Source organism: Gallinula chloropus (genome assembly GCF_964237585.1).
Source record: "Gallinula chloropus genome assembly, chromosome: 21".
Taxonomy (NCBI): Eukaryota; Metazoa; Chordata; class Aves; order Gruiformes; family Rallidae; genus Gallinula; species Gallinula chloropus.
Window position 1 is genome coordinate 4,074,082 of NC_140106.1, and position 27,707 is coordinate 4,101,788.

Consider the following 27,707-nt stretch of genomic DNA (forward strand, 5'->3'; position numbering starts at 1 on the left):
GAAATACATTTTTATTTTGTAAGTTATTGTAGACACATGGTATTCTCAGTCTCTGACAAATTAGTGAAAGCCTAAGATCACTAGGGATACACACTTTGTACTATCCTGGAAAGAAAAGTAAGTCCAAAGTCATTTTAATACTCAGTTTCATAGCATTTTGTAACCTTTTCCTTTGTCCCCCATATCACTAGCTAATTGAAATAGTCAACACAAGTAATCACTTAAATCCTCATTACCTTATAGACCTGGCCAACAGAGGCATGCTGCACAGGCAAGCACCCCAGAATGTTAAAAGAGATGTATCTAACAGGACTGGCTTTCAAGATGTGAACTGCATTGCTTTACTTGCTGAAAACCGGAGGACAGAAAAACATCCCTGGATTGCATTTAATAATTTGAAAGCTGAATTCACCTCAACAGACTGAAGGTGGGACTGAGTTCAAAAGACACAATGCTGCTCTAGTCAGTACAGTCATTGAATGAGAAGAAGTTACTAATATCCTCTCATTTCTAATGCTTTACAAGGCAATAGAAATTCAGTTGTTCTTAGAATCACAGCATCAGACTGGTTTGGGTTGGAAGGGACCTCAAAACACATTTATTTCTAATCCCCTGCTATGTGTAAGGACACCCTCCAGTAACCCAGGGTGCCCAAAGCCCCATCCAGCCTGGCCTTGAACCCTGCCAGGGATCCAGGGGCAGCCACAGCTTCTCTGGGCAGCCTGCGCCAGGCTCAGGCTCACAGGGAAGGATTTCTTACTTCTATCTAATCTAAATCTACTCTGTTTTAGTTTAAAACCATTACCCTTTGTGCTATCACTACTTGCCCTTGTAAGCTTCCTTCCAAAAGCTTACGTTACATTAATTAGTGAAGAACACCCAAGAAAGTTATTCTCCAAAATTCAGCAATGATACCCTCAATAATAAGAGAACTCCTTAAAAATACCTGTCACCTAAGGAACATAAATTACACACAGTTAATCTGGCAGATTTCTGCTTAATTCTAAATCTTTCCATTGTATTTTTAAAACTGGACTTGCTTGAGTGAGTTCACTTTGTCCATCCCACATTACACACAACCTTACAGGAGCTGGCTCTCAAGGCACAAGAGTCAAGCCCTCAGAGGAACAGGGAGTCTGGTAGCAGGAGGAGGATGCAATAGCTTAAATTCCACGCTCAAACATGCCAAACACATCAATGGACTGCTTTCCACAGGTCCATCAGCTTTTACATTTACTCAAACACAGAACTAAGCATTTCTTTTTCTTGCCCTGAGTGAGAAAGGTATGACTTGTTCCTGTACAGAGGCACCAAACTGAGGTTTCCCTACTGCAGTGTCTCCTGAGGGACAGATCTGCCAGCACTGACAGAGAGCACAGCAGAAGGCCAGTGCAAGGTGGAGAAGTTTATGAAAGCTGCATTAAGCAACTGAAGCTCCAAACAAGTTTACCCCAATTTTCCTACAGGAAACCATTAACACTGTATAAATGTTGTTGATGGTCACAAGGGAAAGAACAGATTAAGAGTACAATCATTTTGCTGAAGGTTAAATTACAAGCAGAGATATCCAAATTAGGGTGTTCACTTGTGAGCTGACAATATTAGCCCAAAGAAGCTGAAAAAATGGAGACAAAGAAAAACTCATCCCTAAAATATGCACAGGTTTACACTTGCTACTCTTGGATTCCAGGGAGGGAACTCGAGGTAATTAAGTTAATGTGCATATGTAGCTGAAGGATTGAGGCCAAGGGGGGATTAAAAGGCAGAAACTATAGTAACAGACTAGGGACAACAGCTGAAGTATTCAGTGCAAGTGAACTTTTCCCCTTTAAACCTGTGGACGCTATGGAAAATCCAATTGGAATTGTGACTAGGTTAAATCATATCAGGGGAGAGTTTTAGAAAGATAAATACCACTGTTCAGTGTCAGAGTTTCAACTTGACTGTTAAGAGAGCTGGTCAGCTTCACAGTCAAATTTTTGTTTGTCCCCCCTCCCCCTTGCCCACACAATACTATCACAGGGAAAGCCTTTCAATCCCTATCAGTAATACTGCAATAAGCAACAGAAGTTGTTTTATAAATCTCACTTTATGTTTAAATAACTGTCTTTTATTAACTTAAATGGATTTTCAAGCCTGATTTAAAATGCTGCAAACAAAACAGGTGTTTTTATTAATAATTTTATCAAATGAAAGTTACATAAGCCAAAGACTGTTTTGTTAAATATTATTACATGTATATGAAATATAATCCTAACATTGGAGATTTATGTTACTATGAAATGACCAGACATGAAGCTAAATTATCTACAAATATATGTACAGCACAGCTTAATGTATTTCTACTGAGCTACTTAACACTGTCAGAAATACAGTTCAGATGTACTGTGATATGTCCAACACACATTTTTAGAAAAAAACACAGCAAATAATGTTCAACTTCTTTGAACACTCACTACAACTTTTACATATTATTGTCTTTTTCAAAAAGAACATCTCCATGTGACAGAAAACAGGTTCAATGAATATTATTACACCACCTTTTTTTCCCCTTGAAAGGTGGGCATAATCTACCCCAGAGGCATCATTACAACACTGTAAATATAAATGAAAGGCCTAAGTAATTTTTGTTATCCTGGCAATAAACACAAACACAATTAAGCAAGAAACAAACAAAATGAATTACTCTGCCACAAAGCAGTAACATTTCTGGAAGTTACTTCTGGGTTCTTGACAACTAACAAGTTCTGTTTGTCTGACTGTCATTGTTGCTTTCCAGAGCAATAGGAACAATGCTTGTTTAGCATATAATTACACGTATGCAACTGCATTGTAATAACAGTTCCCTGCTTCCTGCACAATAGATAAATTAGTGTGTATGACAAAACCAGTAAGCACTGCTATACATATACAGATACACACATATGTAATAAACATGAAAAGGTACCTTTACTTTTTAATTTTCTAGCCTTTAAGAATCTAACTACACAGGCAAATTGAGAGAATCTAGTTTTTGCATGACTTTAAATTTAAATGTTTATTTTCAGGCATAAAAAAAACTAAAAATAAACTAAAAAAAAAAAAAGCCAACACAACCACCACCACAGTTCTAGAGAAAACCCAGCAAGACACAGACAAGTTACTCTGCTGAGATAAACCCCTCCACAGTTTCTATTCAGCACTCAGTCTCACGGTGATTTCTGCATTACATAGGATGCCCAACACTGCTGTCACCTCAAGACTTGAATTTCATAGCCTAGATTTTTATGGTAAGGGTATGAAGAAACTGACTAGCTGAATTTCAATGCCAAGTTTTGTGATTTAACTGATATTTCTAGGACAGACAGGAAGACTAATCTTCGTAATCCCACCCTATAAGCCTCAAGTAAGTCAATAAAGCAATATATGGAAGCAAGGAATTTTTTAGTTTAGAAACTAGTCTTTTGAGTTAAGAACAATAAAGACTGCATGTGATATGCCAGACACTATAAGCTATTCTGGCAAATTACTGAGGAGTTTACCAGAAAGGACAAGAATTTATTATGCTAAATATGTGAATGCTCAAAACCTGTCTCAGTCCAGCCCAATGATTCTGACTGATTCTGGAGGCTGTGGGCAGCACAACAATTCTGAGAAAGACGCAGAAACCTGTAAATGGTAGTGATGTAGTGATTTCAGGAAAAGGCTTTTCCATAGATTTAAAAAAAAAAGTCATGATTATGTAATCTCTAGTGCATAATAGAATATACTATAGGATATGTTGGTTAAGATTTCTTACAAAACAGAATTAATGCAGACCCCCTCAAGGGGTGAAAAACAGTACCATCATACTCCATCCAGAGAATAAAAGACTAACAAGAAGATAGGAAAGGCACATGTAAGACATAAAAGCCCCCCAAATCTCCTGCGGTCTGCTAACCATTTTAAAATGTCATCAGTGTGCTGCTCCCTCAGCAATCAAGATGAAACACACAGAGCAGCTTTGGGTGGATGATGTCCATTTCTTTATCGTGTTTAGTGAAATCACTCTGTAGGAAGAGATTTCTAATGAAGAACACTTCTAACCCACTTTCAAGCAAGCGTGTTCCTGGACAATCTCTATCCAAATACAGCTCATCTGTGAACCAAGCAATGCATAAAAATCTAACAAGCTGCATCCTGGTTACAAACTGTTCTTTTTGCCTACTGCTGTCCGAATAGCACCATCTCTGCAGTGGAGCTCTGAAAAAATGGAGCTTGTTACTTATTATTTTAAATACAAAAATCTTCCCTCTGCTCCTGTGCACCTCCCTCCAACTGACCAACTGGTAAAACTGGAATGAAATTAAGGGCAACATTATCTGTGTAGCTCGAAAAAGCTGGGAAGAATTTTTGCCACCAGCAGCTACATCAATGGAACATTCATCTCCATTAATATTTACAAGCACTACTTTGTTTTTATTCTTAAGTGATTTACCTCAGATTTCAATTTATTGTGAAAGGCACCTGGGAAACATCTTCCACTCAATTTCCACTCAAACAGAAACGTTCTCTTTTTCCTGCTTCACATACCACTCCATCCTGTGCTTTCTGATTTTTTCAAGATTTCTTATAAAAGGTAATCTTAAGCCTTGAAACATTTTAACCTGTGTAAAAGTAAATCATCCCCATTTAAATATCTGTAAAATTATTGAGACAGTGACAGTCCAGTGAAGCAAAGAAAAAAATAAATGCAAACATCTAAAACTGACTGCCCAAATGTTTGCTGGTTTTATGCACAGTATTTGCTTTGCATCACAGTTTTTAATTGTAATTAGATCTGTAACGATGCCATAAATATGTACATTTTATAGATTTTTTTAAAAGCTTGTCTAGAGTGAAAATAGTGAGGTTTGTCTAATAGTTTCTTTCAGCTCCACACACTCATGACAAAACTGTAGAATGAGTTTGTCAAGTTGTCAGAATTAAATAGCTGTTAAAGTACTTAGGGAGGTAACATACAAAATTTATCTATTGTGAGACCCAACCTTTTTGAAAGTCCAAAACTTAGAGAACAGACAGAATAAAACACAGAGAAGAAAGCATTATGGCATGTTTGATGGACAGCCTTTTAAGAAATGTGGATTTATAAGGGCTGAATTTTCCTGGGTTTTTTAGCTTACTTTGAAGAAATCCTTCATATCTACACCATCTTCTCAGCTTTAACAGCATTTCTTTCCAGAGTATCATCTCATCTTCTAGACAAGGTAAGGATTAAGGGCTTCAAAACAAATTCAGTTGTTTCTAAAGGTCCTTTGTATCATATGTAAGAAATTACTACAACTAGTCACAGTTCTGTCTTGTAATATACAACTATAGGTGGACTAAACATACTTCTCCTACATGGGAGAACAATGTGTCAGTCAGAAGCTGATCCCAGTTTGTTTTCTCACCTTGGCAGAGAATAGCCACACTCTGCTGTGCACAGTAGAAGACCTGACAGAAAGAATACATTATCTACACTCCCCTGAGTCTTATGCATCTCATGTTTGTGTGCTTCAGCTGATGATCATGCCACTGACAATACGTGAGATTTTTCTGGCACAAGGAAAACAACCCTCTCATCCCCAAAAGCTGGGCACACCAATGGGAAAAGATTTCTCTTCACACACCTTGCAGAAGCAGAGATACCTGCAGTCCTTGGAGGGATTATGTGAACAAGCCAACAGCTCCACACATTCTGCATTTGTGCTTGAGCCTACAGAGGTGCAGCCAGAAGCTTTCCCTTACTCTCTGGCCAGTAAATTCTCATTGTGCCACCAACTCCCAAGGCTGAGAAATAAAATGGGTGAAGAGTCCATGACGGCTGTAGCACCTCATAGAAGAAATGTCACTTCAGGATGACATAAGTGCTCTTTCTTCCATCTTCATGAATCCCATTGCACGTGACTGACAAAGGTCTTTCTGCTCACAGGATGATGGAAATAAGTCACATCAGCAAGCATTGAGATGTTGCTTTTTTAGATCTAACATCAGCTCTCACTACCCATGCAAGCATGCAGTGTTCACAGATAAAGTGTAATGGCCCACATGTCAGCTTTGTGCATTTCAGGACCAGTTAAAGGTGCTACCAGAGCAGTAGCAGAGCAAGCAATGACAAGCAGTAAGGGAAGTACAGCCACCAGCTGGCAGAACAGCACGATGCATTGAGGAACTTGGTGATGAAATGTCTTGGCCTCTAAAGCAGCTTCCTACTAACAAAGAGAGACTTAATCTCATCAGCGTCACCATGTGAAGCCAGGCATACATACAAATAATGCCAGTTCTTCTTTACTCTGGAACACACAATGGAAGCTGACTGACTGACTTGTGAAGAGGACTGAAAACATGCACGGTCACTTTGTTCAAAGAGCTGAGAACACAAAAAGAGCTTTGTTTCCTTACACCTATTCTCTTTCATAGATGAGAAAGAAGGTGGGAACTACTAGGATGCCTCTAAAACAGAGTGCCACTCTACCACAAGAAGGCTCAACTGGAATAAAAAATCCAGGCTGGAGTGATGTGCTGGTCTGTGACTGACTGGCTGTGTCTTGCTCAATGACACTGCAATGGCAAACCAAGCAATGCAGCCACCTGGGATGTCTTTTCAAGGGTAAAGCCTGCCTGTTCAGAGATGATTTCTTAGACTCGAAAAAGATCAATGAGGTGAGAGAGGCCCCTGAACTCTGTCACCACATCTAACAGCTGTGAGGACATAGCTGATGCTTACCATGGGTTGGGCCTGAAATGCAGTTTTCAATAGCAGGAGTTGATCTTCAGTTGGCAAATCTCAATAGCACTGTTGTTCCTTGTAGCAATCAAAACTCCTTCCCTTTACCAACCCCCTGATCAACTCAGAACCACCACTCCTGGCCGAGGTATGTGGCTGGAACTGGATCTTGGATGCTGGACTTGAAATAAACGACCCTACTAAGGCCAGCAGCCAGGAGGATGAATTTGCCTCATTATTTCAGTATTAAATGAGGCTGGCAGTTCTCAACCAATATAGAAAAACATCCTTTCCTTTCCTCTGCCTCCCCTCTCTCCTTATGAAAGCAAAGACCACAAATGTGTCCTGTGTGTGAAGGACAATGAGGTAGGTCTCTGAGCAGAGGTTTGAAGACTGCCTTCAAAGTCACCTTTCAGAAGCTCAGCCTGAACCTGATGCTTTCCCTTGGTTTCCATATCTGCAAACACAAGTAGGCTGTGTGCAAGCCAGGGACACACACAAGTACCTCAGCAGGAAACAGCTTCTGCTGCATTGATCAGAAGCATCAAGTTACTGTATGATGGCAACAGCTCAAAGTCAGAGGGCCTAATTTATATGGCTCTGCAACTTTGTTATGCCAAACAGACGTGTTAAAGATCAGCTGCCTGAAGATCTTTGCACTCCAGTTTTAGTTGAATGAGCAACTATTACACATGTTCAAAATCATTATACAAAGACAGACAGACAAGCCAGTGACACAGCTATGTCACTTAAGCCCAAGAACGGATTCAGGATTCCACTGTGGCCTTGTCTATAAGAAAGACCCTGTATACAGACACTCAATACAAGCCAGAAGAACAAAACCATTCCTCCCCAGCTGAGGTGAACAACTACCATCTGTTTTCACAGCATTTTCAGATACACAGGGGAATTTGAGCTGAGTATCTCCTAGCTATAGATTTAGCAATAAGGAGTGCCCTCCATGTTAAAATTACATTTAAATCATCTGTTACAAGGATAAAATGTAGGACAAAGTTCTGTAAACCTTCATACAGATCACGCAATGCACAGAGCCTCTACCAAGACAACTGCCTGGAAGTGCAGGCAACTGCATGTCTTACATAAAGCAAAAGCATTAAACTGCTGCTTACCCAGGCAACCCACCACTATCACTCACTAACCTGTACTGCCAACCTCCACCACCTCTCTCTCTTCTTAATACACCTCCATAGACAACTCAAACTCTATATTTCTTTGCTATCATGAAGATTAAAGACATGCTGAGAATCAGTAGACAGCAGGATAACTTTCAGAAGAGACAAAGTGCACAAAAGGATAATCTACATGGATCTTACTGATGCTTCTATTTATTCCTGCAACGTTTAAGCATGTGGCACGTAACCTGCAAGAGGCAATTTCCAAACTGAAGCACAACGCAATGTATTAGCTCAGTCAACTGAAGCTGCACCTTCAACAGTAAGCCCAATTTGACTGATGGTGTTAAATGTCCTTGGAAGATGCATGTCACCAAAGTGTGACTGTGCATCTGATCACTGAATATAAGTGAAACTGCTTTTAATTCAGCACACAGGGAGAGCCAGGCAGGTAGGCGCTCTAGGAAGGAAATTCTTCTTTGTCCCTTCACCATCATCTAGAGTTGGTAGGAGTTGGCCTCTTTCACAGTATTCTTTCTAATGGCAGCTTGTGATTTAATAAATTGAGTCAGAATCTTGAATACAAGGCACTCAGTAATTTGAATTATTAATTACCTTGTTTATTTGAACACATTTTACCTTGAAGTTGTTCTAGCATTCTTATTCTCGATTTTGAAAATTGACCCTCATGAAAAGCTACTGGTGACTTACAGGTACTTTTCTAGCTCTAAGAAACTGCATTAGTAATTAAGTGAGACCTCTTTTAAAGGTCAGATTTCTTCAGCAGCTAAACATCATCTCTTCTGACCACATGATTAGGTCAACAGAATTTCTCTCATTAGTTCCTCCATATGTACACCTCCACACTTGCTTTGTCTTTCTACACAAACACAAACATGTTAATTTCCATGTTTGAATAACTGTAGTAGAAGAACAAATTGAATGTTCAAATTTGAAGCAGAAATTCAACCCATTTACTGAACGGAGAAACTTGATTAGGAATTTTCAAACATCAGAGAACTAAGTACTCAAATCACACTGAAAGTCAATATAAATTGAGCACTGATCTTTCCAAAACTACGCTAAACACAGCTTTAAATACAGCAATATGAAGAATATTTCAGTGTTTTTTTTAGTCTGATGTTATGAAGCTTGGACCACCAAACAGTAATGCAAACTTTTTGCTTACTAACAACCACTATCACCCTCTTCTCAGGTTTAGGAACAAAATCCTATCAATGGAAACACTTAAGGCTATTTTTAAGCATAAAACATGGTGAGATTTGGGAGAGTCCATCAGAGCACTCAAGATACTTACGTGAATAACACGAGCTGAATACTTTTCACCCCCACCCCTCCAAATTTTCAATTCACAGACTTGTAACAGCATATCATCTGGGCTTAGGGACATTTTGCAGTAGAAGATTTTCTCCTATTATACCTCTTTAGGATGGAATGCTCAACACTACTGTGAAATGTTCAGAGTAGCCTTAGCACTCTACTGTGTGTATACACCCAGTAATGAAGATTAATCACTTTTATTTTCACCGTACCTGTAACCAATATAATTCCTTTTGCATCTTTAAAAATGTTTAATATAATGCTGTATTTAAAGCCAGTTTAGAGAAGCTATCATACATAAATACTAGGCAGATCCAAAGGAATAACCATAGTAGCAACCTCTCCATTTCCATGGAAACCCTACTTACAACACATGATCAAATCTTACATGAATGTTAATCTCTTAAATCTATATAAATTCACACTTCAAAGATGCAGTCTACAAACAAAAGAGTCTGCAATATAAAGCACCAGTATCTCAAAAAATTTAGCAAGCAGCAGAACTGTTGGTGCTCCTTATGCACAGAACTCCTCAGAGTCAGCCTGTAAAGCATCCCTCACAGCAGGGGTGCTAGAAAACAACACACCATGGCAGTGATGAAAATAACTTGGAAACTGACATCTTCCCATGCAATGTTTTTTAAAGATTAAAAAGATACCAAAATCATCAACAACAACAAAAAAAAATCTCATTCTCCAGAAAGACATGTATGTGGCCTGGTGTGGCAGTGCAAAAAGGAGGTCAGCATAGATGTGCCCTTCTGACAACAAAACACAGAAGAAGAAAACAACTAAAAAAGCCAAACCAAAACTGGGGGCAAGTCAAGAGAAAAATCTAATAATTTCAAGCTCATTCCCTACTAGAGCAGAGTTCTTGGCAAAAGCAGAGAACTTTTTCTAAGGCTTTATACATGTCTGTTCAGTGAGAGCACTAAAGAAACAATGTAAGACATTTTGCATGGTAGCTGAATTTATTGGTTTTCTCTTCCAACCAGGCATTAAAAACTACTCATCAATTACTTCCTAGGGCTAAGAAATACTATGAGTGTAACACCACGTTAACCTAGACTTACATACTTTAAGGCCTTCCCAGAACACTGAAAAAAAACCCCAAAAAACCCTACCCCAAACTCTCAAACTAACCAAAACAGAGGTACCAACTTTCTGGACAGTCTCTGTACACGTTTTCCCTCTGAGTTGCAGAATCTGCTCAGTTTCTCCTTTTCTCATGGCAGAGAGCAAAGTTCACGATTTGGAGAAGATGTGGACAAAGCAGGAAGTAGGCATGCCCAGACTGGGGACAAAAGACCACTCTGTGGCTACTGACAATCCAACACAGCAGAACAGAAAAGAGCACTGACAACTGACCTACAATCATCAGCATGGATGATGATCACTTGGGTATGTACAGCAAGGAAGGGCTATACTCCATAGGCTGAAGCAAAATGATCCAAGTATTTTAAGCATTTTTACTGAAAGAAAAGCTACAACTGGGTCAAGATCCTGTAAGAACACCACAGTTAATGCCTGTCCCACCAGTACAATCAATTCCCTCAAAATACACTATACAGAAGAGAGAAGTTTAAAGAGATGCAGACAAGCAGATCCACTTACAGTCTTTTACAAACTGAAGTGACCACCCTGGATTTCTGAAGGAATGCATTACATAAGCTCAGCTTCTTTTCTATTTTTTTATCCTTCCTGTTAACCTTTTAACTAATGCATGACTCTTCCTATCTCAATGTATGTTCAATTTCTTCTTGATTAATATTGAGCCAATTAGCTTACTCTTAATTGCCAGCACAATGACAAGATTTTAAGTAATTCTTTACTATATTCATCTGGTGTTTGACACATTTCACATTAAATGAAGAATGGCATATCTAGCTGAGCTTCCAAAGCTAATTTAGACAAGGGAAAAAAATAAATCAATCAATCCCCTGTGTTAGAATTTGTCTGGGCTCCAAATTAATGGTCTGAAACCTCAGTCAGTAAGTAACATGCTCTGTGTCTGCTTGGCTTGAAACCTGAAAGAATAAATTCTATCTTCAACCACACTACATTATCAGAACAGATCTGAACAATATCAATAATGTAGAGAAAAGCCAAGTAGAATCAGAGAAATGCAGTGCAGAACAGGTGGAACTCAGATACATAAATTTCAAGGTACTGTAGAGGATAAGAACCAATTTATTCTCTTTCTAGAAGGTACAAAATGAAATGGCATGCCCAGTGACTCTGTCACATTTCTTAATTTTTCTGCAAAAATCAGCAATTACAGCCAAATAAAAATAGAGAAAAGGGGAGATTAAGCTTAAGAGTAACAGACTTTTGCAAGTATGGTTAGAAATTGTCAGTGTGAACACAAGATAAGTACTCTGTTCACTTGCAAAGGAAAACAAAAATAATGTTCAAATTGTTAATAATGTTGTAATTTTTTTCTGTAAAGTAATTCAGATCTTGTGTGTCCTATATTCCCTTGAGAAAAGCTCATCCAATCAACCAGTCAATTACTTTCAACGCAGGACAGGGAAAAAGGTAACCATTTTGAATTTTCAGCTCCAATTAATTTTATAAAGATAACAGAAATTGTTTTCTAATTTATTCACCTGCTTAGCACCAAAGTGCATCAAAGCACAACTGCATTCATTTTTGTCATGACACAGTGAGGCCTAAGAACATATCATCATTATATGATGAAGCAATCCCAAATGACCAGTATTTAGATTCCTTGTAAAATTAAGAAATGCACTCTGCCATCACAGAACTAGAATTTCAGAAAAAATAATCCTACTACAGATATATAATTGTTGTGAAAATTAAAACCACAAATAAGTTTCCATCTCCAGTACCACCAGTAACACAGAACTTCTGCTGATTACAAAAACAGACTAAAAAAAAGGGGGGAAAACCAGCTGGATGATCCTTGGCAAACATTAGACAGTAAAATAGGGAAGTTTTGACTTCAAAAATTACTCAGCACTGTCCTGAAAATGAGACATGTTAAGTGAAATGAACTGCCATTATTAATTTTTTTAAAATACCTGAAGTGTGTTCAAGACTGATAGTACAGAAAGGACAAAACCCCAAAATTCTCAGTGTCAAATACTGTATGTACAACTGTGCTGCCCTGCAGAAACCGATCTGATTTTTAGAGGTGACAGTATTCATTTTAGGGGAAACATCATTTGGCTATCACCTGGCAGAATAAATTTGGCTGAGGTGTCCATTCAGACACATGATGTTCAATACCTGCATCTTAATCAAGAGAGACACATTAACATTTTTATCCTTTAGAGATTCAAAGACTCCAAAACAAGTACCATAGCGTAGCAGGAAATCAGAACCAAAACCCAACAACCAATGCACGTATTTAAAATTAAAAAGGGAAACATCAAATATAAATTCTAAAGCTCTAAGTGAAACATTAAATTATACTTTGATGTGCACACACATGCCCCACCACAGTAACATTTTCATAAACATACAGCAAAGTTTGAAAGATTACCTGGTAAAAATACCATCCACAATACCAATCGTCGACTCCTCTGCGGGAACGTAAGAACCAATCTGTGCCATGACTGTGATCAATGCAACTTGCTTTATATATGAACTCTTTCCTCCCATGTTGGGTCCAGTTATTATCATGACCCTTTCACCATCTCCCTGGAAACATAAAACATTGGTGAAACATATTGTCCTGCACATGGTGCTGTTCTAAGAAAGGCTGCTGAGTGTATGTGCCTACAGGGATAAAGGACAAGCCCTCGGGACACAGTCTGTAGTTGAAAAAGCTTCCTTCACAGCATTCAGTTTTCAAGAGTTTATGATGCCACGTATCAAAAATCTTCCTAAGTCCTCTCCAGGCTCATAAGAGAGGAGCATCACTATCATCTTTCATTACTCTTGAGCAAAACAAAGTGAGGAGAACCTTCTTGGTCCATCAGGGAACCAAGAGAATCCATGAAGCATCTGTACAATTTCATTTGAAGGGGGAACTTCACCAGCTTTCAGCACAGCCAGTGCTGTCCTAATTTGGATTCTGCTCCAGTTAAGGAGCAGAATTGCCAAATGGGGGGGAAATCTGGCAGCCAAAGATCAGACCTAGACCCCTTCATAACTGCTTGCCTTGGTACAACACACACACATTCAAACAGAAGGGCTACAAGAAGAAATCAAGACATTTTTGAGTTTGGCAACACTTGACTGCAACACAGATATTGTGAGCAGATTGTATCCAATCTCTGATTGACTGGTGCATCCAACCACTGAAATCTTACAGAAAAATGAATCAGATGCAAGAGCTTGTCTCAGCTGTAAAAGTCCCTACAGTACTGCTGTAGGTCTATGGCTCCAGAATAAAACTGTCATCTTCTGGTGGAAGACAGTTGCTAATACAAAATTAAAACTCATCAACGAGTCTATAAAGCCTTATCACAGCCTGCATCAAAACTAGGAAATTAGATTATGCAAGGATGTTGAATAACTAGAGTTTTTACTTTCTACTACATACATACAATGAAATCCAACAACTGATGAACTAACCAAAAGTCAGCATATTTCACTGCTCCACAGGCGGGGCATGTCAGACAGGACAAGCATAATGAACATTAGACACACTACTTAGGGAAGTTGGAACTGACCAGGCACTGTGATGACAACAACATATCTCTGAGGAATAAACATGATTATCTTTACAGGGATTTCATTTTGTTAAGAGGGAGGCAAATAAGATTTATATGTCACATGTCATAATCCACATCATAGAAAAGATGGATGGAATCAGTCTTAGGTCAATGCAGAAAACTGTTTAGCTTTTGCTGGAAAAAAAACAAAACCCTGTCCATAAGGAAGTCACAATAAAGTCAAAACCCAAAAAATGTCATTATCAGGAATAAAGAATGGAAGTAATAACATGCATATGACTACATGAGAACAAAACTCACAACATTCTAGTCTCTGAGGTGTAGTTTCAATACAGCAACTGAAACTTCATCAGGACCACCATTTGGCTCAACACAACAGAATTACAGATACTTAAATCCAGGATGAGTTAATCTGTTAGAACCCACAAATTTCTTCCATGTGTTTGGTATCCCTCTGGGGTCCCTCCAGCCATGTTCTGACACTGGTGGCTAGCTTGCAAAGCCAGCTTTCAGAAAGAACATATGCTGTAACATCAGACCAGAGAGCCCATCTGCCCTTATAATTGCACAGAACCATAAGCTAACATCTTAGTGGAATTTATGGATGAAGTTAGAATTTCCATGAATATTTGGATGAGAGAGGGAGAACTGAAAAATAAGATGTTTATTTCAGGGCACTGCAAGAAAGCTTTTCCTAAAGTTAGTTATTTGACAACATTTCAGCTGAAAACATGACAGCAATTGCATTTTACTGTTGATTCAAATACATCAGCTTAAAACCAGACACGTTTTAATAAACTGGGTTCCCACCTACCTCTCTCAAAAAAGACAGAACTCTAACAGTAGAGGCAAAAACGATTCCACCACGATCAGTTGATTTTGTAATATTCAGTATTTAGAAAGCCAACATAAGAATGGGGCTAACAGGGGAAAGTGCATGATGATTACTGAATGAAATGATGAGTTTTCTGTAAATGCCATCTGTCGTTTGTTTGGAGTTGACAAATAATTTTGAAAACATTCCCTGATGTATTGCACAATATCTGTATCATTGTTCAGTATATAACATGGTTTAAAAATATCTCCAGAGAAATACATACACATTTGAATGGTATTTATCACAGCCCATGCTCCACACTGACATACCTTTTATATATCAACTGTATGAAAAAGCAGTTACGTATACACAGTTCAGTGCATTTTTTGTATTAAGAACAGAAACACAGTATTTAAAAAAAGGTTCAGAAAGGTAAATATTTAATAAAAAACGCCAAAAGGGCATGCCACTTAAAAAAACAAATTTAGGTTTTGATGAAAAAAAAAGGAGGAAACAAAATAAAAGATGTTTATCAGAAACAGATTAAGTGAAGTAAAATATGACAATACTTCCTACCTGTGGTAATTGTGTATTTATAGCAATTTTAGGTAATGTAGGTCATGCAATTTAGGTAATGTTGCATAGAAAATGTCAGGAAATAACCTACCCACTTTCTTTGACGACTTGGCAACAATAACAAGCAAGAGTCTTACTACTTCTCAACATCACTCTCTATTGCAGAAAACAACAGCCAGAAGGAGACTTAGGGGCAACACACTGCCTGCAAGCTAAGCATGGGGGATCTTTAGCATATGTTAATATGAAAGGCTTCTTCCAACCAGTGTGCAATCTACAAAGAATGGACTTGCCACTACACAGTCAAGAGTCAGAGCTCCAAATCTGCTCTGTCAGATTAAAAAAGGCTGCATGAAATCAATACCTCCAGAAAGAAAGGAAAACACATAGTAAAGTAATACCACCAAAAATGATCTGAGCTATCTTAGAACTGTCTTGGAAAGTGAGCCTGTAAGACATGGAAACATTTGTTGTGCATTTGAACATTAAAAAGTTCCACTAATCTCACATAAAGTTATGACAAAATGTAGACTTCTTCTGATAACACTGGTAAACCCCCTGGAATTATTAATTTGTTTTTCAAAAAGAGCCACTTTAAACTTTTATTTTCCTAGTTTTGAGATCATCTGTTTTAGCTTAGGAAGGGATTGGTTGGACTTGATGATCTTCAAAGGTCTTTTGCAACCCTGTGATCCTGTGATCTTTCTTAATGCCGTGAAAAGCGAACAACGTTGTAAAGAGAGTGTCTGGCTGCTAGATAGCAGAAAAAGGACACAACAGATGTGATCACATCTAGCCATATCTCTCTGAAATGTAACCAAGCAGAAAGCTGTATGATTAAATTATTTATTTTAACTTCGTGGCCAGGATGCAGATGCCAAATTCCCCCCCTTGGATGATGCTGAAGCTCAAACCATTTCTCAGTACTTACTGAAAGGTTAGTAGTATTTGGAACATACTGATCCTGTTCTCCCAGTAGCACATCAATCACAGGGTGCCTCCCATTTTTTATAATTATTTCTCGACGATTATCTTGCACAGTTGGTCTGCAGAAAGGAAGAGACATTAATTTCAACATTCATTGTAACTGATTACTTAGAAGTACTGCAGCTAAAGCCTGAAGAAGGGTAGGAAAAAAATAGAAATGACAAAAATTAATTAATGCTGTCAAATATTTCTAAGGACTTCCCTGGTTTCATTCAGTGATAAAAAAGTATTAGCAGATTGGGTAACAAAATTTTAGAATTCTTCATTTTTCCACTACCTAGGGAATGTTTTCGTTTGTTTAGTTGTATTCTAAAGGAATACTAGGAACTACAAAATGAACAAGCAGTAGCAAAAATACGCAAACTGGAGGGGACTGCTTTCTTCCCACCACTACAGTGGCTTCTGCAAGTGCCACCTTTTGCAGACACATTTCATACTCTCAGAATGATCTTGCTGAACTAGTCCAACCTGCTACTGCATTAAACCCTAACTAGTGTGGGGAGTGGAAAAATAATTGTCCAACTTTGTATATTATGACTGATAACACATTAAATGACATAAATCAAAGAGTACAGTATGACAGAGCTGTAACTCTCCTATAAACATTAGCAGCTCTCATAATGTGACAGCAACTCCCAAACATATGAGTCATCAAACCATAACAGTCTATAGAAAGAGCTTACTATTTAAGTTGACATACTGAAATGACAGTACCTTTTCAGAGATTAGTATGCAAACCAGATCAATACTACTTACTTTCTTCTCTCATCTCCAAACCATGTAAAAAGTTTTGCCTTTAATGCTTCCACCTTAGCTACAAATTTATCTATGTGTCTAGTCATACATGTGTAATTCCACGTTATACATCTTCACATCAACAAAGTTCTACCTCCAAGAGCTGTGTGCTCTTCACAGAGAGAAAAATGCAAAAGAAGCATGTTCCACTAAATTATGACTGTGATTTCCTTTTGTTCTCTTGCAACTTAAATTTACTTTTTCATTGCAAACTGAAGTGCAGCATTCAATGGAGAGGTAAATGTGGTGTCATGTCTCAGCAACATTTTGTTACACAAGAAGTATAATCACTCTGAAATAAGAGCAGTAATTTAGGAAAGTGACAACAGCTGAGTAAAAGAGTAATACTGGAATAAAGACACATATTTTTTTTACTGGAAATTAACTAACACTTTGGATGGACTTTAGAGGGGAGGGAAGAAAAGACGCGAGGAGCGTGATTTTTCCTGAGTGGAAGAATGATGATGCAATTTGAAAAGAACATGGAGATAAAATAAATGACATATTAGGAGCACAATGCACTGGAGAAAGAGGTGCAAGTTAAGAATGGTGTGGGTTGGTTTCTTTTTAGCACGAAGATATTTCCAGCAGTTGAATAGCTGAGATTAAACCAATATGGACAGAGTCTTAGGCCTTTGGGATAAAGAAAGGAAATGTCACCCTCCATTTGATGAACTGGTAAGCTGTTTGGAGCTGTAATATGATAGTCCTAAAAGGGAGAACATCCCTAGAAGCACTTCCTTCTGGATTTCTCCACTTTGCATTCAGAAGAGAGGCATAACAGCTGAATGATCCATTTGCCATTTTATAATTCTGCCCTCTACTTTGGGCATAATTGTCTTTATCCTAACTGCTCAAGCCTCCATACACGTAACTGTGAAATATGATGTGAGTTTCAGATGCCATGAGCCTTGCTGACTCTGCCTATTCTGGTTTCACACAATGGGGCTTGCAGAGGCAGGCCCTCAGCCACAGTCATTTAAAAGTTCTTCCCTGTCCCAGTTAGACAATCACATGTCATGCAGTAAGAGAGAACTGGGGGACGGGGGTGGAAATTGCTCTGGAATGTATAACGTCCTTTATTCATGCATCTTTTCAATGGTGCTCCTTAAACAAACTCACTGCTTGCAGAATGGATACTCAAACTTCAGATGATGATCTCTGGGCTACCTACACCAGTTAGGCATCTAACTTTGTGTCCTGGGAGCCCAATGCCTTACATTGTCCATGTCAGGGTTGAGTCTCCCAAAGCAGGGTTCCAGAGACAGGTTGAAACTCCAAGATATGCTTACTACTCTCCAACAACCATGTGGAGCACCAGTGCTCCCAACCTCACAACTTGTTTACCTGCCTCAGGTAGGATGATATGAAACAATCCTCAATCAAAAAAACATTCTCCCGAAATACTCGAGTTGGTTAATATGGATGTCCCGTCTTTCCTTCAGTAGTCCTCCAAAATTAATTATTGACACCTTCCCTGCAGCTGAAGTTTCACTGAGAAGTCTCCTTCCTGCCAGTTTATAAGCTCTAAGCCACTCTTTAAAATTCAGTGAATTATTTAAACACTGCACAGTGAATTAATAAAATTTCAGTTTGTTTTCTCATCTCAGTATACAGAAATAAACGAGCAATTACTTTTAAAGAGATTTTGATTAGCAGCAGGCATGATCAAGAATCCAGAAGTGATCAATACTGTCTTTAATGCTGTATAAATGCAGAAGGATATCTAAGTGGATTTCCCTTTATCCACACACATTTAATACATGATTTGCTGTTATTTCCACGGGTCACAAATGTTACCAATTCATATGGTTATACATAAGCAATTGCCCAATTACTTGCAATGTAGCCCCACAATGACATTTAAAAACCACACAGCACTTTTCAAAAAAAGAGTATGTGGACTGTATGGAAGAAGGAATGGCTGAGGACTGGAAACAGATAGCCCTCACAAGGGTGTTCACAGTAAGCCTCAGAAACAGTAAATGCCAATCTCTAGGACAGCACTCAGCAAGCTGAAGCAGTGGTTCAGCGAGCATCGAGTCTCTCTGGGGACACAGACCTCGTGATATAGAAGAAAACACACCAATAAGACTGACTATCTCTGTGTAGGTGCAAGGGATGTGGGGGGTTTGTGAGGGGGAGGAAGACCCAAGTTGCAGATTGTACACACTCAGGAGCCAGCTCTGGACCAATCTCTGAGGCAGAAAGCCTTAAGGGTTCATGCTTCCTCATGGCAGAATGCAGCAGGCTGTGGTGCCTGGTGTGCACGTGTGGGTCTTGCACAGAGGGAAGGGCACAGCTCATCAGATTTAACACACATTCCTAGGTAAGGCACCATCCCTGCTCTGGAAGCTGGCTCTAATTACCTATTATTTACCTGAAATACATCTTTGAAACATACCTCATACACCTTAAAATCTTAGGTATTATACACTATAAAGTCAGACTTTGATGAGGAGAAAAGAAATAGGAGGAAAAAAATTTCCATGCAAAGTCCAACATCTATTTATGTTTGTGAGATATCATCTACCAACCACACACAGTTTGAAAACCAGACAAACATGAGATGTCAAATTTAAACCGCAATGTTTACAGACTTGAATTAAGCCCAGAAGTGCCGCTTTGCAAAATCAGATTAAGTCGAAACTACTGCAAACAATTTCAATAATGCATTTTATCACGGTACACATATTAAAATCAAATTTATTTAAAAAGCTCTCTCATAATTCCCTATAAAATCTTACATAAAAATTAAACATTTATTACCTGCAGTAGTCTCCTTGTTTAGCCACCTGAGCCAATGAGAACAGACAGTCGATAGTTGCTAGGTGACCAAGTGCTTTAGACACGGGGTGATAATGTTCACTGAAATGGCTACACCAAAACAGGGGAAAATAACAGGAGGAAGAAAAGAGGAAAAAAAAAAATCATTTCATACAGATAGGAATGTACTGTCAAAATACACCTCATGCATGCTTCTCACAGAGCTCTCTACAGTCTCTAAATTACTCTGAATTCAAATCTCCCAGCAGTGTATTAACTTACAGTATGAGGACACAATCTTGCTCACAGCAGACTTCGTGCTTCCCTTGTAACAGGGCATTATTTTTAAGCACAAAAAGGCGGCAAAATGAAACTCATTTAATAGCATATAAAGGGTCCACAGTTGATCCCTGCTGCCTAAATAAGGTCTCTGAAAATGCCACTGTTTATCACAGTGGCAGCTGAATCGCAACTGCCAATTCACTTCAGCTGTAAGCTACAGTCAAATAACCCCCCCTCCAAACAATAAAAAAAACCCTCAAACCCTGAAGTGCCTGAATACAGGATTTGTCTACAATATCAATAAAATATGGTAAGTACAATAGAAAATTCAAGAATTCACCTTCCATTTATGGTACCGATGCCCCTAGTACAACAATAACATTACCAGGAGAAAGCAGAGTTCATTCTTTTAGTACTGTAGAATTTATTTCTCTCCACTCCTAGCCTCAAAGATACAATTGGGGAATATAAAGCAAGTAAGGGAGCAAAAATGAATAAATAAATAAATGGAGGGCTGGGGAAGATCACTCTCTACACATCTTTCCTTGCTGTACGCTGCTATCATATGACACTATTGAAATCATCAAAGTGAACATGAAAAGCAGCAGATCTAAGTAAAGAAAGGTCTACTAAAACTTATATGGCTAATATAGTAACAAAAAAAATAATGTAACTATTTTTATGGTATTGCAAAGGCAATACATCTGGAAGAGTGAATTGGAATTTCAGTTTCTAATAAAGTTTACAGAACCTCTGGGTTCCTACCAAGAGGCAAAACTTGGCATCAGTTACATCCAGTGAGGCAATTTCAGAAGGAAGTTTTTGTGGTATGGAAAAAAGCACAAGTGAGTTAATTATTATTGCAAGAATTGAGGGATAATTTCAGTGTGCTAGTAATTCCTGGAAGTAAAGCAGTGATTTATAACCTGACACCTGAAAATTAAAGGTGTTCAGAAGTTTGAGAAATAGATTTTAAACTTAACATACACAGGTCTATGGGGCCAGATGGGATCCATCCCAGGGTGCTGAAGGAGCTAGCAGAAGTGCTCACCAGGCCGCTTTCCATACAGAGGTAGGGAGAATCACACTCACACAAGCAACTGCCCAAACACCCTGAACATTCCTAACTGAAAAACTGTAACACTGCAATTGTTGTATAATAAATTCTATTCTCATCGCAGTTACACTGTACTAGATTCAGTTTCACTCAATTTTCAAATTTTGAGAGCCACTGTATATATTTAATAGTGTGCTGTCATCAGAATTTTAAAATCTAGAGACATCACTGCTGCCTTCAGGACTTAGTGTGTAAAGGTCTCGCTTTCAAATGCTTTATGTTGAAGAACAGTATTTTACCATGGGCAGCATAGCTGAGTTATCAACTGCGTTTTTTCCTTTGGTTGTTTTTTTTTTGTTAAGATAAAACTCTTTCTTCTTCTGTTCTTACAGCAATAAATAAAATAATAAAAAATGAGTCTATTTTGTCAACTCACTCTAAAAAGTTTAGCCATTCAGCGTTGCAGTCAAGGACTAGCTGCTCCCGGAGCTGATTCAGATGTTTGTAATTTTCTATAACAAACGGCGAGTGGAAACGGCTGACAGCTTTTGTGCTGGAAAACAGAGAGAAGCCAAATAGGAAATCAAGGTTACTAAGCAATCAGTTACACCATCTACATGCAAAATTGGACTAGTTTTCTAACTCACTCTGAGCCTTGAAAATGCACGGTAAAAAAGCCAGTTCTTTTATTGTGGTACCAAACTCTATTGATACCAGTGATCTTCACTGTGAATAAAGTGATTGGCTACTGTACTGCTGCCCATTCTGAAGGCTGCATTTTTCACAATGTATTATGTATCACTGAAGCTTATATATCTCACAAAATTCTCTTCAGCAACAGGCTTCACAAAGATGATTTTTCTTTGACTGGCTGCATATACAACAACCTCCAACAAAAAAATTTCTACTTTAAAGCTGAAACTTCACAATAAACCTGGAATAAACTTAGTAAATACAGACTGTATTGCATGGATACTAGTTTCCATTTAAGGCACTTGCTCTTTATTTATGTATTTCCATTAAGGACTCATGTTGGCATTCCCAGGCATTCTTTTACAATATCCAGAATAGCTGTATTTTTCCTTCATCGCCTTAATTCTGTCTACTCTGTGCACTTCAATATCGAATTCTTGCATCAGTGAATAGAACATCGCTTCAGAGTTCACCTTTATTATGCCTACTTCTGATGAGACATGGCTCTGTGTACACATCATAACATAAGGTATTCTACCTGTTTAAATAATAAATGATCTTCCAGTTCACCTCTGTTTCATGTACTGGAAAAAGTATCTAAACTATCTAAAATCATGCTTACACAACACTAAGTAACAAAGCAAGCAAAGCTTGTTTGTATGAACAAATAAAATTAAAACATTTTTAATACACTAAGTCTTAGATACTGAGATATTTTGCACAGCTACTTTTACCTTTCTGAATAAAGTAAGAACAACTAAAATTTTATGAAAAATGTATATCTACAATCTACAGGCACAACTGAATCAAAACCGTAATTTTCATGCCAATACATCTGCTTTGAAACATTAAGTACTATTTAAAAATAAACACTTTTAAAAGTTCCGGTTTTTCAGCTTGGTCTTGTTTGGTTTTAAGCAAAACTTACTATGGCAATAAATCAATGTAACCATTTTCATTGGTTGCTTTTAGTTTAAAGAAACCCCAAACCACAAACACACATGGAGCTGTGACAATGTGTATCTAATTAACTGTAAAACCAAAATGGCCCATACTATATTTTTTTCCTTATATATTAAAATACAGCAAACTTTAAAGACATTTTACATACCTACTAACCATAACCCAGTCAGATGGAACGGATGATTTATTGGAATTCTTGACTTCAATCATAAACTCAACAAACAGAAATATAATATTACACATCATGGGAAGTTAAGAAGACTACAGAAGCATAACCATAATGAAATCAAGAAATCTGCAAGCATCAGACGAAACCCATACTCATCCTGAAGAGACTGAGCAGACCAGAAGCTAATGTTCTTTCTTCCCTAAAAATGAGGGTAATCACGTACATTTGCTGCCAACAGAGCAACTTCTACCCTGAGCTGTTCTTTTGCTCTGCCATGTTCCTGCCTCATCTTTGCCCTTTTGCTCCTCCATCTACTAAAATGTTCTGCTCACCTCCCTCTTACCAAGCCAAACCCAGACTAAAGCTAGTTAAGACTTACCTGATCCTGACTGGGCCTCGCAGAGAATTCAGCATTTACACAGACTCCACACTATACACAAGCTGTACTCAGGCTGTTTCACAGAATCACATAATGATCGGGGTTGGAAGGGGCCTTTGAAGATCATCTAGTCCAACCCCCCTGCCAGAGCAGGGTCACCTTGAGCAGGTTGCACAGGACACAGTCCAGGCAGGTTTTGAATGTCTCCAGAGATGGAGACTCCACAACCTCTCTAGGCAGCCCTGGCCCTGAGCTCTGCCACCCCCACAGTAAAGAAGTTCCTCCTCATGTTTAGCTGGAACTTCCTATATTTCACTTTGTACCCATTGCCTCTGTCCTGTTGCAGGGCATCACTGTCAAAAGACTGACCCTGTTCTCCTGACACCCAGCCTACAAGTATTTAAAAGGACTGGTAAGATCCTCCCTCAGTCTCACCTAGGCTAAAGAGTCCCAAGTCCCTCAGCCTTACGAGTAAGATGTGCTTTCCTGCCCAGGGATCAGTGATTCCTATTGAGCCATATTTACCTACAGTATTTCACAGACAAGAGCTCAAAACCTCAAATGCTAGCACTGCATGTACAGTACCTTCCTTCACGTTTGGATCAATTGGAGTTCAGAAATGGAAAGAACAGAGGAAACCAGCAGTAATGGCAAGAAGCTTAGTACAGTGAAATTTACATTACGTCTTTCCTGCAGTATTTTATACAATTCATGTCAGTTATTTTTATAACACCAGCCTGAGGTTCTAGACATCAAAGAATAAAAAACACAGATGGAAAATTAATTTCCAGCAGAGATTAGATTAGCCCAGTATCTGATCACCTTTACAGAAATGCCCAAGACTCATCTGACAAAGCTCTTACATTACAGTTAGTATGATTTAGATAAAACCTTCCACACCTCACCAGAATACCCAGCAATCACCTTAGACTACAAACAAGAAGAATAACCCTAACATGAGCACACTCCAGAATGGACAGACTACACTAGTTCTTAATTTACCTAAAACACCTTGAAAATAATCGGTACCTCTGAAACCCTGAAGTTGCATAATACACAAGACAAAGATTTGAAAATGAATCAACTGCTGCTGCTACTAGTAGTGTTGCTGATGTGCTAGTATTGCATTTTTTTCTTGAATTTTAGCTCAAAACAATTAAGCAAGCCGTGTTCATGAAGAGTAGTCAGAAAACAAGACCATATTTGTGTCTATGCTAGACGACTAACTGAACTCAGAACAGTTACACAGCCAGTTCAATTGCCTGGTGTGTTTGTGTGGCTAGCAAGAAAGAAGTAGAGAGGTTGCAATCTTCTTCAAAACAACAAAAACATTTCCTTTTTTACCCTTTAATTCTTAGGCCTATTATATAAATATGTGCAGTATTAAATAAACTGGGCCTGAAGCACTGCTTATCAGGAAGCAAACTTTTCCCAAATGTAGCAATTTCTCTCTAAATCCTGCCTGAAAAGAATAGCAATGCTATCACTATCTGGCCAGCTTTCTGTCCTGTTTAGTGATGCTATTAGTTACATTAGAGGTCTGGAAATGAAAGATAAGACAGATATGGATGTAACCTCATATTTTTGAAAAGGTGTATGTCAAGTGGATCTTCACAAATTTAAGTTAATAAACTGTGGGCTGACTGCATTCATAATAGTGTGTTTGGAGGGCACACATGCAGGAGCAAAGAATCTGAGTGCCTCCCTGACAGAACGTCTGTTCTCTGAATGTGTTCAGAGTGGGAAGATAAAGAGAACAGATTTCCTGGCAGCTTCTTTTTCTTCCAGAACCAGCAAACCATAAACCTACTTCTGACCAGTCCTGTTGCAAAGAAGTGCTTGAACACAACATCTATCAGAGTGCTAGAGTGCTACAACAGCACAAGTTCTGAGGAAGGCTGAGCTTAACTCAGACTCGTGTCTATGCTTTGCTCCTCCCCTTCAATTCCCTTTCCTCACTGACCCTCTTCTCTAACCCTTCCTCTTTTGTGTCTTTTGATGTCTGCAATACACTCATACCAGATGTAATTAAATGACAGATAGCTTTAACTTGTGCAGCTCCATTAATGAATTTCCCAAGATAGAGCTCTTTGCCTGCAATGGTTTCTGAGCTGGCTGCTGCTACAAGGGGCCCCTCTAAAACAGGCATAGTTAACTGGTGGTTTCTGAAACTCTCCAGTTCAGACCTGGCTACTTTCTTGATACTCTCCTCTTTCATCAACTCTTCCCTCTTTCACACACATGTCATCATCCAACTCTTAAGCCAGTATTTCAGAGAAATCCTTCAAATCCTGGCTCTTTCCTTCCTCATGCAATACCGAAATGCACTCTTCCACATTTCCTCTTGGACTTAGCATCTTAGCTGACATCCTCCCCGACTCTCCTGCCACATGTTTGTTCTTCTGAACCTCAGTAGCAAAAGAAATATCCACCCAAGGTCTTTATCAAGTGATACTCTAACTCATCCCTTCTCCCATCCCCTCTCAGCATTGTCTATTTGCTCCCTGCTGCATCTCTTGGGTCTTTCTCAGCGTCCCAGGTCCTCAGTGGGACGGTGATCTGCTTCCAGCTTCATACCACACTGTCCTCACTGATTCATCTCTTTTACTCTCAACCCTCATTCAGTTGCCAAGCTAATTTCTTTTCCCAACTTTCTGTGGAGTTTTCCCCAGGTCTCCCACTCTCAGTTCCAGCGCAATGCTGAACAGTGGTATCTCACTGATACTTTCAATTCAATACACAAAAAAGCAAAGCATTACTGAAACAAATTTGACTGCAGTAATGTGGTTTTATTATTTAAATCACCAAAGAAATTGACTTAAATAAAGTGACACTGTCAAAAACCTGTTTTTTGAAGTTGTGCAAATATAGGCAAATGACCTGATCAAGTACCATACTAAATGAAGAGAGTTCTAGTTAAGCCTAGCTTTTAAGCTATTTTCTAGACAAGCAAGGGAACAGCCATCCATAATAGACACCATATTACCTCTTGACCAGAAACTGTAACATACGCGGCAGAAGGATTCTTGATCTGTTTACGAATGTCTACCAGATGCAACTGGATTTTAGAAAGCACATCCGAGATCTCCTCTTTTTTCTTTCTGATGACAGGGAAGTCCGTAAGGTCCTTGAACAATTGGGTTTTATCTCCAGTCCTATCCATAAGAAGCAAAAGATATAGTAATGGTAAAACCAAAAGACACACTCCCCAATTCTACTGGCTGTGTCCATATTTTTATTTGTTATTCTCACTTAATACTAGCTTCATTCCTCTCTCAGTAAGTTTTTTCTGTTATTTCTTCATAGTACAGCACATTTACCAAAAGCTGCTATGCACAGTATATAAACACAAAGGCATTTAAACACTGATAGTCCTTTCCCCATTGTATTAAAAAACCCATCTATTGCTATTGCTTTCTACTCGTCTACATTATATTTGCCCTTCTATGCCAAACCCTGCTGACTTGGATTTCTGTCATCTCTCAGTGTGCATCCTGCGGCTTTATGCTTGTTTTCCCTTAGTCAAGTAAAGCAAGAAAAGGAATCACAAGACAGATCGTTCCCTTCTGGCTCAATCCAGAATTTCAGAATACAACTGTTGTCCCAACATGGAGGATCCCAAGTACAGACAACCCCTTTTACCATGATCAAAAGTGAAGCTCTAGATAATTTCTGCATAACAGGAACACAGATTTTTTTGCATATTTAGAATTTGTCCAAATTTGGACAGATTTTAATGAGGATTACAAAGAAAAAAACATCCTACAAAGTTCTCATCAAAGCAGAATGTCACCAGGAGTTTTTCAGAGTACCTTGCTTCTTTTCTAAAGAAATGATTAACCAGAGCAGTTTTTAATACATGCAAAAAATCTGCTCTTTTCTAGTCTTAATGTCAGAAAATGACAAAATAGTTTTGGCTGCAATATCTCAGCTCAGGATTGAAACCTGAAATAACATCATTCAAATATTTAAAACTGGAAGCCGAACAAACTATTAAAAATATTGTTGTCATCAAAAGTAACAAAAATTTAAGTTGTCCTAATAACTATCAGGCAAACAACAAAAAGTAGTACAAACAGGCCTAAATGAACTGAAGTATACATTTGTACTTTAGAGCAAATACAAAACTGTACCATTTAATTAGATAATTACCTTGAAATCTAATATTTGGAGAACAAATAGTTAGCAAACTGAAAGTACTAAAACACAAAAATAATAGAAAGTCTCATTTTCTACTTATATCAATACCCCTTTTGCTTGAGAATGAAACTACAGATGGAGCCAGTGACCATACAGGTAACGCAAAGCTGGACTTTGATTTTGCATTACACAGGATTATTATATAAGTGACAGTAAAGATGCCATTTGTAAATACA

At 38.4% G+C, this 27,707-nt stretch overlaps 1 protein-coding gene and 1 pseudogene across 2 annotated transcripts in view; both read right to left on the bottom strand.

The window, feature by feature from the left end:
- Window positions 1-27,707, bottom strand: part of LOC311199750 (tubulin polyglutamylase TTLL13-like) — a gene marked incomplete at both ends in the record, with an annotated part of 446,429 nt that overhangs the window by 35,135 nt on the left and 383,587 nt on the right. The gene's annotated exons all lie outside the window — the stretch shown is intronic.
- Window positions 1-27,707, bottom strand: part of LOC311199714 (DNA mismatch repair protein Msh3-like) — an 81,514-nt pseudogene that overhangs the window by 12,741 nt on the left and 41,066 nt on the right. Inside the window, exons 11-16 of the transcript in view lie at window positions 26,318-26,486; window positions 22,932-22,996; window positions 21,564-21,680; window positions 19,792-19,899; window positions 16,172-16,286; window positions 12,710-12,867 (exon numbers count right to left, since the gene is read on the bottom strand). The product of the transcript in view is annotated as a DNA mismatch repair protein Msh3-like (transcript). The remainder of the gene's footprint in view (window positions 1-12,709; window positions 12,868-16,171; window positions 16,287-19,791; window positions 19,900-21,563; window positions 21,681-22,931; window positions 22,997-26,317; window positions 26,487-27,707) is intronic.